At 41.1% G+C, this 18,403-nt stretch overlaps 1 long non-coding RNA gene across 1 annotated transcript; it reads left to right on the top strand.

Annotated features, from left to right (window-relative positions):
* The first annotated feature begins 5,533 nt into the window (after nt 1-5,533).
* LOC119152723 lies at nt 5,534-17,641 on the top strand. Its single transcript, XR_005105867.1, has 4 exons — nt 5,534-8,303; nt 9,823-10,062; nt 11,095-11,267; nt 11,799-17,641. It is a non-coding gene; the product is annotated as an uncharacterized LOC119152723 (long non-coding RNA).
* Nucleotides 17,642-18,403: the final 762 nt, after the last annotated feature.

Raw genomic sequence — 18,403 nt, 5'->3', positions numbered from 1 at the left:
GGCACGGAAGGGTAATGCAGCAGCCTGAACTAGCAGCACATTTTGTAGAGCTCTGCAGAATTGTCATGTATTCATTTCACCCTAAAAATTATTTTCTTCTCAATGCAAAAGACATATGTAGAATGGATACAATTAAGTGTTTAAAAGCTGATTAGAAACCATACAGATTGGTGATAGAAATACTGAAAGACAGATAAGACATTACTGGACAATGCAAAGAAAGATGACAAACCCTTGCGAAAAACAAGACACAGTACCCTAGAAAGCTCACTGCAAAAAGATCTCCCTACCATGTTTCTTCTTCTTTTTTATTATAACTGACATTTAAGCAGGCAGTGGGAGTCGAGCAATGTAAATAGCTGTGAATCTGGCATCCCGTTGTTTAGCTCTGGACAGGCATTGAAAAAAATTCATGTTCCAGTCCACAGAGATGTATATGAAGTATGCATAAGAGAAAAATAGGATGTGAAACAGTAATAACATTTTCTTTGTATTTAGCTTTTTGCACTGATCCAAAAAGCTCATAATTCTAAAGCACACTGGAGTTGTTTGATTCTGTAAAATGTTTGGTTTCTGGGAGGATTTAAAGTTAAGCCGGTTCAATTATTCACCCTTTGACTTCAAAGAACTCTCCAGAATGTATCAACCCATGTGTCTGGTTAAAAGTTTGCATATGTTGTAAAGCAGTTTTGATAACACAGCAGTAATATGGCTGTAACCAACAAATATTAATAACAGGTCATTAAAAAAGCATTGTACCTATTTATATTGTCTCTGTTTATCTCTATACACATCCTAACGGACCATCGTTTCTGTACAGCAACCTTCGAACAGGGATGTACGCATAACTAGATTGTGTTAATGCTTCATTAGTTATTTCATCAGGAAGCCATGCCATAAAGGCTGCTGAAGAAAAGCAGGGTTATAGCGCAGGCCACCAAGAGCACAGGAACACGATGGCAGCAGGGCCTCGAAGGTGCAGGCACAGGATGTCACCAGAAACCTTAAGAACAAAGTGCAAGTAGTAAATTACTGATCTCAAAGGAAATGCAATCTTGAGAGCTGGCTAGAATGAGTTTTAGGGCCTAACTGGGACATGTGTTGTGTAACAGTTTATTGCAGCTGGCTGGCAGCACAGGTGGAGACATCTTTAGATGGTACACAAGATTGCAACAAAACCGACTAGTTGCACAGGAATCTTATTTAGGAATTGGGTATGCGAATTGATCACCCTGATATCCTGTATTGATATGTATGTAAAAATATTTCATCATCATATTTGCTCTAGTGTTGTATTGCTTGTGTGTGGTTTGAGGCTTTGGTTGTAATTTGGGTGTAACATGCAGAAAGCTATACATTTTGGTTTTCTTGGAAAAGTAACATCAACACTAACTGCTGAGTTTCTTAAAATACCTTGGTTTTATACAAAGTTTGCAGACCTCCATCATCCCAGATGATGCCATTCCATATGTCCAATTCTAGCATAGTCTGGCATTGTAAATCTTTGGAAAAGACTTCATGAAACAGGTATGTTTAGACGTAAAATATGGGTTTAGAGACTATACTGTCTTTGCAGGAACGAGATTATGGTCTTGTGACTGATCTTTAAGCTAAAGAAAACTGATGTGCCTTTTCTGCCTGCTTTTATTTTGTGCTGACGTAGGCTGGTAGAGCAAATAAATAAATAATGTTTACATAAAGCTGTTCTAGAATCATGTAGGTTTTATAACATGGTCATACCTGAACAGTTTGATGATGTCGAGTATGTAAATTAAAGATGTTCTTGGTGCCTAAAAAGATGCTGCGTGCTGTAAGTGACAAAGCTGACTTACAAATTAGCCATGCCATCCAGTGAGCTTGTTAAACAGCATGCCTCCAGAAGGCAGTAGTAAATGTGAATGATCAGCTATGAATCCACTCAGTGGATATCCTGTAAGAATAGATTTTGAGCCCACATTTTGTATCTGCAAACAGTTCTGAAAAATGGTTATCTGTGAAATGATTCCATAGTGCAGGCATTTGGTACAGGGGTGGTGTTACAGCTCCAGGACCCCCTGTTTCTCATAGAAAGAACAAAGGACTTGACTAGGAAATAATGTGAGTGGGATTCTGATCCACCGTACGTTGACAGTGCATGGCAGCCAGGGGTTGTGGACAGCCAGCCTCCCTTAGGGTCACACAGGGCTCTGAAGGTTAAAGCAAATCCACTTTCCTCCTCCTCTGGGACAGAAGTTTCAACCTGCAGAACCAGCGTTAACTTCGTTGAGCTCATATTCACACCTCATTGCTAGAGGCATGACTTCTTGTTTTGAACCCTTCTTATCACTTTCCCAGATTTGACCTGTTTTTCTTTCTTCCTTCCTCCTTCCTTCCTCCTTTCTTTCTTTTTTCTTCTTTTTCCTTTCTCTCTCTTTTTTTTTTCAATTTCTGAGAGCTAGTGTTACAGTGCTGTTCTAAATGAGTTACCCTTAAACACTGAGAGATGCCTTCTCACGTGGTTTTTTTCCCTGCATTATATCTGCTGTCCACACAAGCACTCTGTGTTTTAGGAAGTCACTGATCTGCTGTATCAAATCTTAGCATCTCCCTTAAGGACCAGAAGTTTCAAACAGGCAGAATCCTCTCCATTTCCCTGTTTTCTTTATATCCTTGGTAGGTGGTGTCCAGCTGATGTACTGTGGCTCCCCATGCTGCCTCCCTTCCCTCAGCCCACTTCACTCTGGAAAGCTTTGCATGTAAGTACCTGGCTTCCTCTGAGGAGCAGGAGTGCTTTGCCTTTGCCCTCACTCTAGGAGAAAATGAGGTGTTATTGGCAACTCTCAGGAATAAATAACTGCAGCCTCCTCGCCGAGACGGAAGGACAGAATGCCTTCAGACCAAGCTCGGGGTAGTTCACGCTGTGGATCTGAGCAGGTCTAACCCTCTGACGCAAGGTTATGTAGGCCAAGTCATGGTGCCACGTGCTGTTTTACTACCAACACTTCAGTAAGTGATGGTTATTAGTCACTTCAGATATAACAGCTGTAGGCTACATAATGTAAAAGCACAAATGCATCTATTTTGCTGGATGTCTGAGTAGTTGTTTTTTAAATATATATTTTCTATGTATATTTTCTTTTGAGAGGGTGTTCATGCAACAGTTTACTTGCATTGGTTTGTATTGGAAAGGCCTATCTTAATGCCACTTCTCAGCTTCAGAAACTATGTTTAAACTTTATTCTAGCAGGACCTAATTCTTTATGTCACTGAAGCAAACCCAAGCTGTTTGGGCTGTTAAAAACAAACAACAAAAGCCCATCTCAGCCTGGCAGTTTCAGCAGAAATTTAGCAGCATGAAATGATGCATTAGGCAAGACCATTACTTTTACCAGACATAGCGTGGTGCGTTATAAGTATTATCAAAACTGACCTTCAGTTGTCAAATTAAGTGAATAGATTTGAGGCAAATTTGGCCAAACCTCTACACTTAGTTTGGCAGGGCAGACCCCTGCGCTCCTCTGAGATGCGCAGCCCCTTGGCAGTACGGCCAGTGCGTTGGAGCTGATAGCCCAGAGCTGGGCTGCTGTGCCCTGCGCCTAAGGAGGGCTGTGATGTTAGAAATCACATGGGATGAGCCTCCAGGTGGGCTCTGGGCATCTTCCTGCATGGACCTTGTTCCAGGATTAAAGGATTTTGTGACAGAGGAGGCCACAGGGATCAGTCAATCTGACTGTCTCTCTAGAGAATTTTACCCACTGTAGCTGGTAAATTTCCCTCATACAAATTAGATTAATGCACCCACTGCCTTTAACTGAGCACTATTAAATAAATAAATAAATAAATACGTATTTCCCTTTTTATTTGTGGCTCAGCTTTTGCAAATCACTAATATACAGTGACAAAAAGCTCCACAAAAAACATCGCAAGCCTTGGGTAAAAAGGCAGGAAGCGTAATTACTGTTGTGCGCAACAATCTATTGCACATGTGGTGAAGGTGTGATCCCAGCATTGATTTTTTCCATTACTGTATCAAACTCCATGTGTGAAGCATTAACAGTGCTTCGGTGGTTGTATATGAAAATCTGTCATTTGCTAAAGCTGCCTCAGTGCCTGTCCTCTAACAGCCCCCAAACCTGCGCCATGCCCCTCGCCGGGTATTTCAGCAGTGTGAGAAATGATCACTCTTGACACCCAAGAACTAGAGAAAGATAGAGAGAGGGGAGCAGGCAGCACCTACTATTTGCAAGATTGCACCTGCCACAGCACCCTGAATGATGTGGGAAGGGAGTCAGGGTTTTGCAAAGCGGGCAGAAATGAAATGAGTAATTTATCCCCTGAGAACAGGAGCTGCCAGTACATGTGGGCCAACGTGCCCCAGCGCCGTGGTGAAAGCCAGCACCCAGGGAGCAACCTCCTTCGCCTGGGGTTGGGTGAAGCACTCTATCTTGTCCTCTTATTAAGCCACTGATCCAAGGCAGACATGGAAAAGAGCCTTTCTGTTTTGAAACTTCCTACAGTTCCCAATTCTATGTACATATTCCAAATCCCCAAGATACAACTGCTGTGTTACCCGCTTGATCCACTTGCCAGCAAATTTGGTTTTCAAATGCAATTGGTAAAACGGTTGCTCTGTGTGGTGTAGCCATCCTGTGCAAAGCCTTACTTCCCTCTCTGCTTCACCTTCAGGAATTCTTTACTTTCCCTAAAATGTGGGCGAGCTGCCTTATTAGGATCCTTAGGGCCACAAGAAAGGACAGCAAAGGAGTTGGAAATGGCACACCAGAACCTCCAACTTTTAAAAGGTTCAAATTTTGGGAGGGAACAAATTACAACAAGAGTTGGGGAGTGGTGTCAGATGCTGTGGTTGTAGGGGTGGTAAGAGGAGGCAGGGGGTGCGTCAGGATCGATCCGGTACTTGGGTGAATGCAGAAATAATGATCTGGTACCAGCCCTACATCTGCTCAGTCTGGAAAAACTGATTCAAGTTCAAGATGTTACAGGCAAGAAGACAGTGAGCAAAAAAAAGAGTAGAACTGGGAGAGAAGGGGGTAGGGTCAGGGGAGTGAGAGGGGACAATGAGGTAAGTTGTTGCATGTTGTGGTATAACCCCAGGCAGCAACTAAGCACCACATAGCTGCTCGCTCATTTACTCCTCCCCTGGGAGAAGAGAATGAAAGGATAAAAGTGAGAAAACTTGTGAGTTGAGATAAGAACAGTTTAATAACTGAAATATTATTATTATTGTTGTTGTTGTTATTATTAATGCAATGAAAAGGAAAATAACAAAGAGAGAGAAATAAAACCCATGAAAGGCAATTGATGCAAATGAAAACAACTGCTCAGCACCAACCAACCGATGCCCTGCCGGTCCCCAAGTAGCACCTCCCCCCACCTCCCCAATCTTCCCATCAGCTTTACATGCTGAGCAGGATGCCATATGGTTGGAATATCCCTTTGATCCATTGGGGTCAGTGGTCCCAGCTGTGTCTCCTCCCAACTCCCTGTGCACCTCCAGCCTCCTCGCTGGTGGGGTGGGGTGAGGAGCAGGAAAGGCCTTGACCCTGTGTAAGCACTGCTCATATATAATGAAAACATCCCCAAATTATCAACACCATTTCTAGCACAAATCCAAAACCCAGCCCCACACTAGCTACTGTGAGGAAAAGTAACTCTACCCCAGCCAAACCCAGCACATTACAAAAGCAGTGCTGTGTTTCCCCAGTGTGTTATATAGAAAAGTGAAAACCTGTTGAGATTTTATACCATAGGGTCAGGCTTTCTGTGAGCATACATCTTCCCTGTGCTTGCTACCTGAAAGTGATTTTGATTATCCAGACTCTTCCAGGATTATTTTTGCTATAAAATGACAGTCAGACACTTGGCAATTGTGATTTGAAGGTAAGTAAAATTTATTCAGTATCACCAGTGTATCATTCTGCATGATTGATTCATTGAATGTCCTGCAAGAATGTTAAGTAATTTCATAGGAATATAAAATATACTAAAGGAATCGGGTGCCCAAAATTTATTTCCTTGCTTTCAGTAACTCCAGTTGCTATTGCTTTTTAAGCAAATTTTCTAATATTGTAAACTGCAACACTTTCCAGTTTTGTTGTTGTTTCTTTTATGGTTAACTGGAGTAAAAAAGGTCCACATAACGTTTTGGAGTTTCTCCTTACAAACAGAGAGAACAAGGGTCCAACCCAGAAACCTGGGAAAACTAAATGCCTCCTCCCTGGTTTTCCTTAGCAAGCAAAATTTCTCCACCCACCAATGCTCCAACACTGTCCAAACAAAGAAGCTGGCAGTAGAGTAAAGGGTACATGGGAATATTTTTGCTTTGTTTCCTAGTACATGCAGATAAAGAGTCATATTTATCTGCACCCTCAAGCTCATTTTAACTTCTACAGTAGTCCATCAAATCATAGTCCTCCTACCTCCCCCCTTAGCAATAACGCACCAAAAAATTAATTCCATAAGACACTTTGTCAACCGAACCCCACTCCTGCTCTGGTCAGGAGGCATCGCGTGCCTCTTGCCAGCCTGGCTCCACGGGAATCGCCTGCCTGCTCCTGCTTGGAGCTACCTGCAGCTCTACTGAGGCACCTGGCAGGCAGGGCCATGGGAGAGGCAGCCCGGCTCTGCGCTCTTTGCCAGCTGTCGCAGTGGGGGTCCCTCTCTGGGCTGGTGGCTTCCTGTGACACACATTGTGCAGGGGAGACCTGGGAGCAGTTCTTGTTCTGGCAAATGGTGCTGCTCCACTGAAGGCTGGCCACCAAAGACACGTATTTTGAAAAGCAGACATGCAACCCACCTGCTGCCCTGCCACATCCGTCCTTTCCCATGCTCGGCGCCCCCAGTACACCTCCAGCTTCATCAGGAGATTTTCTTGTATTCTTTACGGTTACTTCTCAGCCTGACCTCTCTGTTGGGAGGCTGCCAGCAAAATTAGAAATTAATTTTAGGTCTAGCAGTGGTTTATGTGCTGCAGCTGCTCGGCCACTGGAAACACGATTCAATCCCAGATGCAGTCGCTGGGCACTGAACTGACTGCACAGGGTAAGTTTTCAATCAGTATTGACCTGAGCTGGGGCTCAACCCATCTGCGAGAGATGAGAAGCTCCGCAGAGCTACCATTTAAAACTCCCTTTGGTATGCCGAATCCCTAGCACCAGCATATCCCTTCTTTCCCAGGATTGTTATGAAGCAAACTCCATTTCATTTAGGTCATGACCTTTTCTTTGATTTTTTAGAGAATTATGACCTACTTTGTGGTGAGGCTTTGTGCTTGTTTTTAGCTCTTTGGATGGAGAAACTAGTGAGTAAGTTAAACACCAGAGGCTAAGCGTTTATTTTTTAATACTAGCTTCTCAGTGCAACCAACCATAAAATATTTATGGTTCTTCCTTGTAAATCTAATAGCTACTAGTTCTGAATTCTCCTGACCTTGATGTAGTCTCCTATACCTCACTGCAAAGTATTATGTGAAATTCTGCCAGAATGACACCTCTGGGCTTGAACACAGTAAAGAGTCCACAGCTTAGAATAATGCTGTGTCTTGCCACTGGCTAAACTGATTTAAGCATTACTGTATCTACTAAAAGAAAGGAAAGAAAAGGAGATACCCCCCTCCCCACTCTCTTAATCCACCTTTCTCTATACTAATCTGAAGATGAGCTTGTGAATAGTCAATAAAGAGGCCAGGGCTCAATGACAGTTTGCTGAGCATCTGGCCTAGATCCTCAGCTGATGTAGATCACATATATTTTGAGGCTCATCACATCAGCAGCAGACTGCTTCCTGAACAGTAAATATTTACTCCTATAAGGCCCTATTCAAATTCAACAAGCCATCTTTTTCTATTCCAGCTTTCTTCCTAGATTAAGTTCAGATAAGCTAATTAAAGCATGTTACAGCAAGATGGGCCAACACAGCAGTGTTTTGAAGCCAGGTTTTGATTTTTGCTGGAAAGGAAGCATGTCGCTGATGCTGTACCTTAATCAGGTCATATTGAGGTTTCCCCATATTATATTTGCCCCCTTCCTAAAACAGTAAGTGCTACCAGTTGGCCTATAACACACAGTGCGTTTCTGAATAGTGTGAAATATGGCAAATTATACATAATAAGCAGACCTCTAGGAATCTGGGATAACGAAAAACCTGATAGAGGGGACAGCCCTGAAGAAAGTCTCTGACCTTCACTTTGCTTTTTCTAAGTAGAGACTCCAAGACAGGCTGCAATGCATTTATCCCATAAACATGTCACACAAGAGAGGCTGTGCCCGAGTCCCCGAGTCCCTGGTCAGGCCTGCCTTCGCTGAAAGGTAAGAGGATCTCGGGTTGTTTACTAGAAGTATTGCACAATTCACAACACAAGTTAAAACCTGGGTTGGCAGGCTCTGCGAGAGCCACCCTGGATGCTTCCCCAGCTGCCTGGGTCAAAGGCTTGCATAACATCAGGAAAAATAATGTTTATCTGTGGTGCTATTTGAAGTGTAAGCTTCATTTAAAACATAATCTACTGTAATTTTTTCCAGCTAAATATGCAATTTTGGATTTCTAAGATATAAAGAGATAAAAAGCACTAGCTCATTGTACTGACGTATATTGTTCAGTTAATTTTAGATTTTGTCGCGCTCTCTTGGTAAACCATTTCACACATTTAGGTAATTATCTGATACAGTTGCACGTGAGTAATACCTCCAGGATGCACAGACTTGCTTTATCCCTCTTCCATGCAGTGCCAAATAAGAAGCCCTAATGAAGTCAGTGCAGTTGCTCCAATGTGAGATGCATCTCCAATGAGAGCCTCATCTTTACACCACATAGATATATAAACAGAGCGATACTGTCACTGTTTTGTTTTAAAGACTCGGTTCTGTGCTGAGTCTTCAAATTTATGTTGACTCAATAAATTGTTTGATGGTCTCAGTGTAGCATCTAGTGGAGAAAGGGTAAATAACAGAAAAAAACACAAAGCAGAACCATGCCATTACCTCTTGCACATGGCAGGGATGAAAATGTGAACTGTTGAGGAGTGGGAATGCTCACTTCCCCTGATGAATCAGCAAAACACTTCTAGGGTTACTCCGAAGCGGCTGCAGTTAACTGGGTACAGTGTGGGGCTTGTAATCCTGGCAGAGCAGGATGGTATCAGTGGCTTGAATTCAGCTCGGGAAGGTCTCTGTCTGAGGTGCGCAGTTGCTATGATGGCAATTTATCCTTTAGAAACTTCCCTACTTAGTTTAAATTTGCTCTCACTCCGGCAGTAGTGTTTCTGTCCTGACTAAGAGCCAATTTTGCGTTTCTTTCGTTCGTGCCAATGCTGTCTCCAGTCTAACTCGGGGCCAGGGCTGCTGTTCCCCACGTTCTGTCCTGACTTAGCTCCTGCACAACCCAAATGCTGTTGGTGCTGCTGCAGTGGCTGGCTGCACTGGAAACATTGCAGCCAGATCGGGCTCAGAAAGGACTTGGCTCAGGACTAGTCCTGGGCTCACAGCACAGCCAGACTTCACGGGGCTCAGGGAAGCTGTGAATGCGCAAGCAAAGCAGGAATTGTTGCTGCTGCCTTTCTGCAGATTTAATCTGGGATTCAAGAGCTTAGCTTTTGAGACATATCAAATCTTAGCAGGTCCTGAAAAATGGCATTATTGAACAACAGCAAACAAACCTGAGAGTTACATTTTTAACTTTTTTTGTTGCTGTTCTGAATGTCATTATTATAGCCTATTTATAAACTAGAGTAGGATACCAATGGCAAAAGAGAAGAAAGCTTAATTTTCAATAACCATGAACTTAACAGAGTAAAGAATAAAGGCTTGTTTTGTAATTATTTTTCTTCAGACTTTACTGGGACTTTTTCATGTGCATAATGTCTTCAGTATTTTATGGGGAGGTGAACAAAGAAGCACAAATCTGTACACCAGAATCTGCCTCTAGGCACAGTTCATAGTGGAGAGCCCTCCAGAAGCACCACTGTTAGAGGAGGGAGACAGCTATGAAATTAATGATGGGGTTGCAGAGCCAGTTCCTCATGATATGGCATGGAAATGCGCTGCCTTGGGCAGGAATACAAAGTAGAAGGTAAGTATGTCCCTCATTAAGAGTACCTCTAGAGAACACTGCGATTAATCCAAAATGATCTGAGATACAATTGCTTTGCAATTCATGAGGACTCTGTATGTTGCCATATACATTCTATGATTTTATGATTCTCATTTTCCTATCTTGGTGCAAAGAGTATATAGCTGATAGTGCTGCCTGCGGGCAGTGAGGCTGCTGAGGTCATCTCCTGAAGTGCCTGTCAGCTGTCTCCAAAATCTTAGTCCAGTCCCTCATTACTTGATGTTTTCCTTTTCCTCTGAACTGCTGGGGTTCCCATCTGGTGATCCCAGAACAAAAGCCCACCGGAATCAGGATAACTACCCTGTTTGCTGAGAACTTAAGAGAGGGCAGCAGACATCACTGACAAAATCTCTTCACAGCAGTCCAGTGACAGAGCCTAGAGCTGGAAAGAATGAGCTCCAGATTTTTACCTTTTTAACTGGAGAGGAATTACTTTTTGCACCCTTTCTGCTGTGCTGAGGTGACTTGGGAGCATCAGTAGCAACACTACTGGTAAAGCCAAGCATTCAAAAACAAGTTTGTTTCCAAGATGATGAAATACAAAATATAGTTGCATTTTTATTTGCATTCTGTTTTTTTTCTCGCTTTTTTGACTTTCCTATTTCCAAGTCCCCACAAGTGTTATGACTAGCAACGTTGTCATTATCATTCTTATCATCAGTACGATGGCTGCTTATAACAGTAGTACCTGAAAGCTAAGATTCTTAGATAATAAGCAAATTTCATGAGCTGTGGGCAACATTACAGACCTGCTGTAGATCAGATAAAAGCCACATTAAATCTGCAACTAATTGGTAGCCTTGGTGGTGGCGTCACCAAAGAGATGAAGCACTGAGCCATCCTGACCCCAGTGTGTAGTCCCTCTGTGGGTAAGGTAGGTTCAGATAGCGTAGCGGTGTAAATGCAATACAATGCTTTATTATTTTCAATGCAGACTACAGTCCACAGGGCTGACAACTTGCCATTTATTGGATTCTCTGTTCTTCTAAGCCCGTGCTAACACAGAAGCCAGTACTGTGTCTGTGAAGAGATCTTCTCAGGGCTCCATCCACCTAACAGCAGCCAAACAGTTTGAAAACTTCCAGTGGCTCTCTGGTCTTCTTGTCTTTGCTGGCTGCTTTGGAAGATGTCATCTGGTACACTCCATCCATACTATTTTTAGGGTACGTACATTTTTAAATAAAAAAAAGAACACATACCAACATTTTGCAGTCTTGATCTGAAAATAATTTTTTCACACCCTGTTAGAAAATGCAGGGAGCTGAATTTTGTGTAAACTTTGATGCTTTTTATTATTCTTACTCTGGCTAATTTCTACACGATCAGCCCAAGCCTTTTAATAATTTTTGCTGTTTATAATATGAACTTTGGAACTACTTCAGGAAGCCAGAAAGTGAATGTTCTGTGAATCAAGAATTCAGAACGAGTTGTACAGTTCCTGGAAGAACTTAACTGGTCAAAAATCTCTCTTGACAATTTTAATTACTTTGCAGGGAGGCCGGAATGTGGGTGTACCAGGAAGTAGTTTGCACGTATGTTTTGTTTAGCTGAGTTGCTGCTGTGCAGTCTTTTGTCTTTTTCTTAGGAAAGGTCAAATTTGGCAGTTTTCTGTACTGCACATTTGAGCAGATGGTTAATGCAAGGTAAAACCAAACCACAACAGTCAATAAACGCTCTTCTATTTTTCTCTTTAGAGATACTTGTAAAGAACATTTACTTTTGAAACACATCATGTTATACTGCGACAAAGAAAGATGTTTCTGGGACTGGAGTTGCATTTCTGGCTATGGCTTACCAGCGGGAGAAAAGCCTTTCACTGGTGCTTGCTGTTGGCAGACAATGTTGACCTCAAAACCTCAACTGTGAAACTGTGGAGCGGTGAGAGGTGACATACGGTCTCCTCTGTGTTTCAGATGAGTGAGTAGTTCTGTGCAAACTTCTGTAAAGAAGCCTGTGAAAGGCCAAAGTAACCAAACACTACAGTATTTTTTTAAATCCTCAGCAACAAAACGGGAAGGGATGACAGAGCAGCCATTTTCTCCTACTTCTTTTATATGTATTTGTGTTTTTCAAAAGGTTTCCCAATGTTTTACTTGAAACAGGCCTGAAATATGAAAACTGCCCATCTGAAAGCCTCAGCTTATTCCAGTGCTTGCCTCGCAGATGAAGGAAACAAAACAAACAAAAGCAACTTCTTTACAGAGGTGGAATGTGTATTGTTTATCTACACAGGCTGCTGTCACCTTAGAGAATAAAATGCCACAGCCTTCGCTCAGAAGTGGAGATCTTAGCAACATCTTAGCAGCAACTTATGCACATATGGCATACTACTTAGAAACACTGCTATATGACTTTCAGCTTGAGAGGCAACTGTCTACCTTCCTGAAAGTTACCTACAATTCAGCCAGATATAGGTCAATGTGAAGTTAGGAAAAAAAAAAAATAAAGCCTGTAAGGCTGGAATCTACATGCCTGAGCTGCTTGTTTCAGAATATTAATTGGATTTCTTTTTTTGGTCACTGTAGAAAGAAATCCATAGAAGAATTGAACTAATTCCTTACAACTTGAGCCCACTGGTACTCTCTTGCTTTTTTGCATGTTTCTCTCTCTCCTCTAAAGTACTCCAGAAACTTTTGACAAGTTGCAAAACCAGGAGGCTTTGGTGGCACTTCTTAGTGCTGGTTTGCTTAATGATGGACTTAGAACAACTATTTTAGAACATGCAAGATAGCTCAGACCAAAGTTATAGGCTTGTTGCAGAAATTACTGGGTGTGGTTCTTTTGGCTAAGTCAAAGTGGAGGTCTAAATAAATGGTCATTTTTGGCTTTGTATCTATGCAACTCGTTTGCCTAAAATAAGACCACTATGGATTTCATCTCAAAATGTTGATCAAATCCCTGTTAAGGGATATTTAATTCATTGAAATGTTTTATCAGGATTTCTCATGTTCGGTACCCACAGGATTAGATAGGAAGCAAAAATCATGAGACAGATGTCTTTTCTGCTGCAGCTTTGTGTAAGAAAGGCTGAATTGCATCACACCAAAGGTCCAGATAACCTGGCACCGTGCAGTTGCCTATAGTAGAAATATTAAGGACAGAGCTGTTACAACTTCATTTCTCCTCCTATTTACCGTCTCAGTTTCTGGCAGTCTAAGGACAGAATTGGAGGCTCTGTCCATCTCTCTGTAAAGCAGCCTGTTCTGCCGTCGATTTGTCTAGTTACTTCTTGCAGCCCTCAGAATTTTTGGCGTCTAAAATATCTCATGACAATGAATTACACAAATTAAGCAGATGTTTAAATAAGTACTTCCTTTTATTTGTTTCACACTTCCATCTGAACAAATATTAGTAGATTGATCCTAGTTCTCCTAAGAAATGAGTAATTGTTCCCTGTTCACATTTCCCATGTCAGACGTGATTTTTGATACCTGTATTATGTCTCCCATTTGTTGTATCTTCCATGCAGTCCTCAAGTACTTGATCTGTCTTACTAAGAAGGCACTCCATCTTTCTGATCAATCCAGTCACTCTTTTTTCTGTTTTTCTCATGTTATTCTGATGCTTAAGATGCAACCACATATCAAGGTTCTATAAGCAGAAATGTGTGTTGTATCAAAGGAAAGAACATGATTCCTGAGGATTTGTACAGCAGTATTATGATTTATGTTTGCTTTTTCATTTTCTTCATTCCTTATTCGTCCTAACTGCCTCTCTGAGCGCTGAGATAACAATTTCAGAAAACTCTTCATACTTACTCCAAAGTATCTTTGCTGACTGATGTGAACTAATTTAGAGCCTACTACGTTGCACAGGTAAGAGGGGGTTTTTGCTTTCCTCTCATGGACATTTGTGATTATTGCATGTCAGGTGCTATTTTATCACCTATTCAGTCTTTATCATGATTTTTTGGGGGCTATTTTGTGCCAGCAGCCTTGGTTTTGGTTTTCCTCAATAATTATGAATCACTGGAAAACACTGTCATCTCACTGTTCAATCATGTTTCACTTATCACTTGTGAACATCTTTTAAAGCATAGGTCTTGCTGGTTATTCCCTTATTTGTGATCACTTATTCATCCATCTTCCTTTCAAAACCAGTTACTAATCATAAAAGAAGCTCCCGTTTTGTGCTTTATAAAAATGTTTTGGGAAATCTGTGCACGTTTGCTTTATCTAGGCTGCATGTTAGATGTTCATGTCACGTTTAGAGTTCCCTTTTTGTTCAGACTAGGAAGATACCCAGAACATACTCCGTATCCTCTGTGCCATACATTTGGATTTCCTTTCTGTGGAAATTAGACTGAGAGCAAAAGCAAGCTGGGAAGAGAATGAGAGGAGGCAGGAGACAGCAGAAGATGGTATGTACTTGGTCTTCTTCCAACAGGGAGTTGGATTATGGCTGAGAAGGACTCCAGTCTCCCAATGTTTATACAAAGTCTGTATAAGCCAGCTCCTCTTTATCAACATTTGCTGACATTGCTGACATTTTAAAGCACTACCAGATTTGCAGTTTCCATCTTTTCCCATTATATAGTGATGAGCCATGTGTTTGACTGACTGGTCTGTCATTTCCAGGTTTTCCCTGAAGTCTTTTCTAAAAATTGGAATGTCATATGCTACTTTCCTTTCCTCCAGGACAGAGTTCACTCCAAACTATAAATTACAAAGCACAGTTAATAGTTTGGTGATTTCAGATCCAAGTTCCGTTAGAACCCTGGGGTGAGAAACATGTTGTCCTGGCTGGCAGGTACCATACAATTTACTGATGCACTCCAAAACCGTACATATTAAGTTCTGTGAATATTTTTTTCTGACTTTGCCCCTAAAAAATATGTCATGGCAATCACCTCAAAATCTGCCACAAAGAACAGTGGTAGGAAAAAAGTACTCAACTTTTCTCCTGTGGTTTTCCTGAATGCTTCTGTTATACCTTGTTGCCTACGAGTTCCTCATGTTCTCTAGCAGATCTTCTGTTCTTGATCTATTCAGAGAAGTTTTTTCGCTTCAAAATATTTTTTGGCCTGCTTTATTATGGTTTTATATTTAACTTCCCAGAGTTTACGTTATTCCTCTTTTGGACAAAAGCAGAAAATAACTATTCCGCAAGTGAATGCAGAGATGGCATTCATAAAAAGCTCAAGTATTTGCAGTGGGCATCTAAAAATGCAACCTTGTGGTACTTTGATATCAGAGTGTTAAAGGCAAAGGATTTTATCGAAGGCTGGCTGGAGAGAAAAGGACTTGGCAAAAAGTGGCCCAGCAACTGCAGGTGTTAATGTTTCCATCAGCTTTTATTCTCAGCTTATTCCTAGAGGGTTATCTTTTAAATATATTTTTATGAGAAATACAGCCAGCCTCCAAAGTGGATAATAGCTTCAGCAAGCTTATTAACACAAATTATTATTTCACAGTATTCTAACAACTAGTACTGTGGAGCCCTATTGTTCCAGGTATTGCACAAACTTAAAGAGAAAGTTCGTCCCCGCCCCAAACAGTGAAATGATTCTGTCCCCGTAGCTTACCTAGGACATTGCTGAACAAACATGCTCAGTATTTATGTCAGTATTATGTTTTAACAGTGATCCCAAAGTCAAGTTCGAGCACAAACTTGCCCACTGTTCACATTGATCAGTGGCACGCTCCCCACAGGATTTGGCCAGTCTCACTTTAAGGTTGCGCCTGTGCGCCTGAAGTTTCTGTGAGCAAGGTGTGTATGTCTTGTTTTGCTGAATCAGGACCCCACTTTACAGAAAACATATCTGCTATTAAACATACATTATGCTTGATCTTAGTGTTAAGATTAAGTGCCTTGTCTCCTGCTCCTTTTGCAGCTAAACTCCACCTGTGGTGAGAGTCATTCATCTTGAATTGCTTTAATGCAGTGTTCAAGTATGTCATCTTGGCAACAAAGCAGTTTGCATGGTATTTCAGTGAGAGGTTTAAAACCCCATTCACATTTTTAATATACATTTCTCTCACATAAATTATCACAGCTTGGTTGGCAGGCCTTGCATGAGTAATAAGGTTGCTGGCACAAACAGATACCACAGATTTATTAAGTAAAGGAGAAGCTTTTGTTTGTTCTTACATTTATACGAGAGCTGTGAGGTTTAACTTGTACAAAACGGTTTAAGATACTGGCTTTTTACTAGCAGGACATTACTAGTCATGAGATAACATATCCTCCCCAAAATGCACCCGTGGCAGTCAGATATATCCTTATGCACCGGTCTGAAAATTCAGCTCTCGGTATGTGAAGTATCGATGCAAAAGGCAGCTTTCATTGCTTATACACACAGGCAGACTGTAGCAGAAAACTTGCTCTTTTATAGGACACCCATGCTGCTGGAACTGAGCTGAATACACTTTTTACATGTGAAAGGAATGTGTTCTCTTTGAAGTAAATAATGACAGAGTCACATTTCAGTTTGCTTTTTCTTTCATTCATAATTTTGGGAAGTGATTGCTCAGAGTACGTAACACAACTCAGAAATCAGAGTTCTGCAAAGTAAGTTATCTGCTGAAATCCTATTTATAAGTTCTGAGCAATGACTGTATGCAAATATCCTGCAGTGCAGTTTTGCTCCATTGATGTTGTAAGAGCGTGAGCTGGAGAACTTTGTCTCAATATCTCTTTTTAAAGCATTTAGCGTTCTTGCAATGTAGGCCTGACCTGAAGTACTCTGCACATGGTGGGTATCTTCCACTGCCTTTATTTAGAGCTTTGAATCAAGCCTTCTGTAAACAATGAATTAGTGGAATAATAATTACTGCGAGAAAGTAACTTTGGAATGTCCAGCCTTTAATATCTGTGTCACCAATTTTGTGATAGATTAGCAAAATATATCCTTTTGTAACAGCTTAAGGTTACATTTGCCAAACAAATGTTGTGTAGTTCTACAGTCACATTGAATGGTTTGGATTGCTTCTCCATTACAGGCTTTGTATAAAGTAATGTATTAATTATTATTATTAAATTGAACATAACTGTATGTTTGACATAAACCGGGCACAAGTACATGTATACGAAAATGCAAAAGGCAGACTTTGAAGCTTATGTGCAAATGAATTAAAATGTAAGTATGCAATTTGTAATAAATTTGCCATGATCTTGAAGATAATTATCAGGAAATGAAGATAACTCTGCAGCTAAGGATCCCTTTAATGCACAGAAGAACATATCTTATCCACTGCTCGAGAGGCTGGCAGTAGTTCAGAAATGCAGAATGCAGTTATTCATTGTCTCTAGTTACTGGCTATCTCTACATGCACCACAATCAGTTTGTCAATACAGCTTGGAAATGTTCAGGAAGAGCTGGAGCATTGTGGACACTATAAGGAATGACATTACTGATGCTGTGTGTTATTTTGGGGCTTTACAAAATTATCAGCCTAGGAATTGTCAGTCCACAGGAAACATTCCCATTTCAAAGTTTGTAATCTTATTTATAGACTTTCATTAATGAAGCTGAAATAACAGGAATTTATGAGTGCATTCTAGTCATAATCATTAAAAAGTCTATTATTTAAAATGCTCCAGAGGTTGTGCATTATCTAAAATTCCTGCTTGACTACCTTCCCCAAATTCAGTCTTCCAACCCCTAATTCAACTTGGTCCTGAAAGATGAGACAGATGGAGAATCCTCTGTGACTTAATACTCAGGAAAAGACAGAGGCGGCGTTTGGATTATTTAGCCTAGTAAAATGAAGGGGGTATGACTGCTTTCTTTAAAAGAATTGGAGGTAAACACTGCTAAGAGGGAAGGGCTATATTAAAGCAAAAGAACAAAATTGGCACAAGAACAATTTAGTCTGGAAATGTACAGAAGGTTTCCAAACATCAAAAGAATTGAGATTTTAGAAAGCTTCCGAATTAGAAGAGCACATGCAAACTCCATTAGTATTATTCTGCATCTTGTTATGGTTAGGAAGTGTGAAATCCAGGAACTCATTCCCAACCATGTATTCTGTGTGTGTGTTATTTGGCAAAGAGCTCCTTGTAAGAGGTCATTTTAACAAGTGGGCATTAAAGACATTTTTTAACCAAACCCTTTCACACATAATATATATACATGAAAGCACCAAGGAGTGTGAAGCTGAATCTTGCAGAACCAACTTTCCCATAGGCCACATACAAAAATCTTTATGTAGCCAAGAGGCACAACACACCTCATACCTTGGAGAACTCTGGCAAGGACTTACAGTCAGAAATTACTCTCTAGGACATTTGCCAGGTGACAGGTGGCCAAGACCAAGGGTTACACCATTAAGGCAGCCCCATTCCCCCTCTCTGGCTC

The sequence above is a fragment of the Falco rusticolus genome, chromosome 8, assembly GCF_015220075.1.
Source record: "Falco rusticolus isolate bFalRus1 chromosome 8, bFalRus1.pri, whole genome shotgun sequence".
NCBI lineage: Eukaryota > Metazoa > Chordata > Aves > Falconiformes > Falconidae > Falco > Falco rusticolus.
This window is presented reverse-complemented; position numbering and strand designations above follow the sequence as displayed.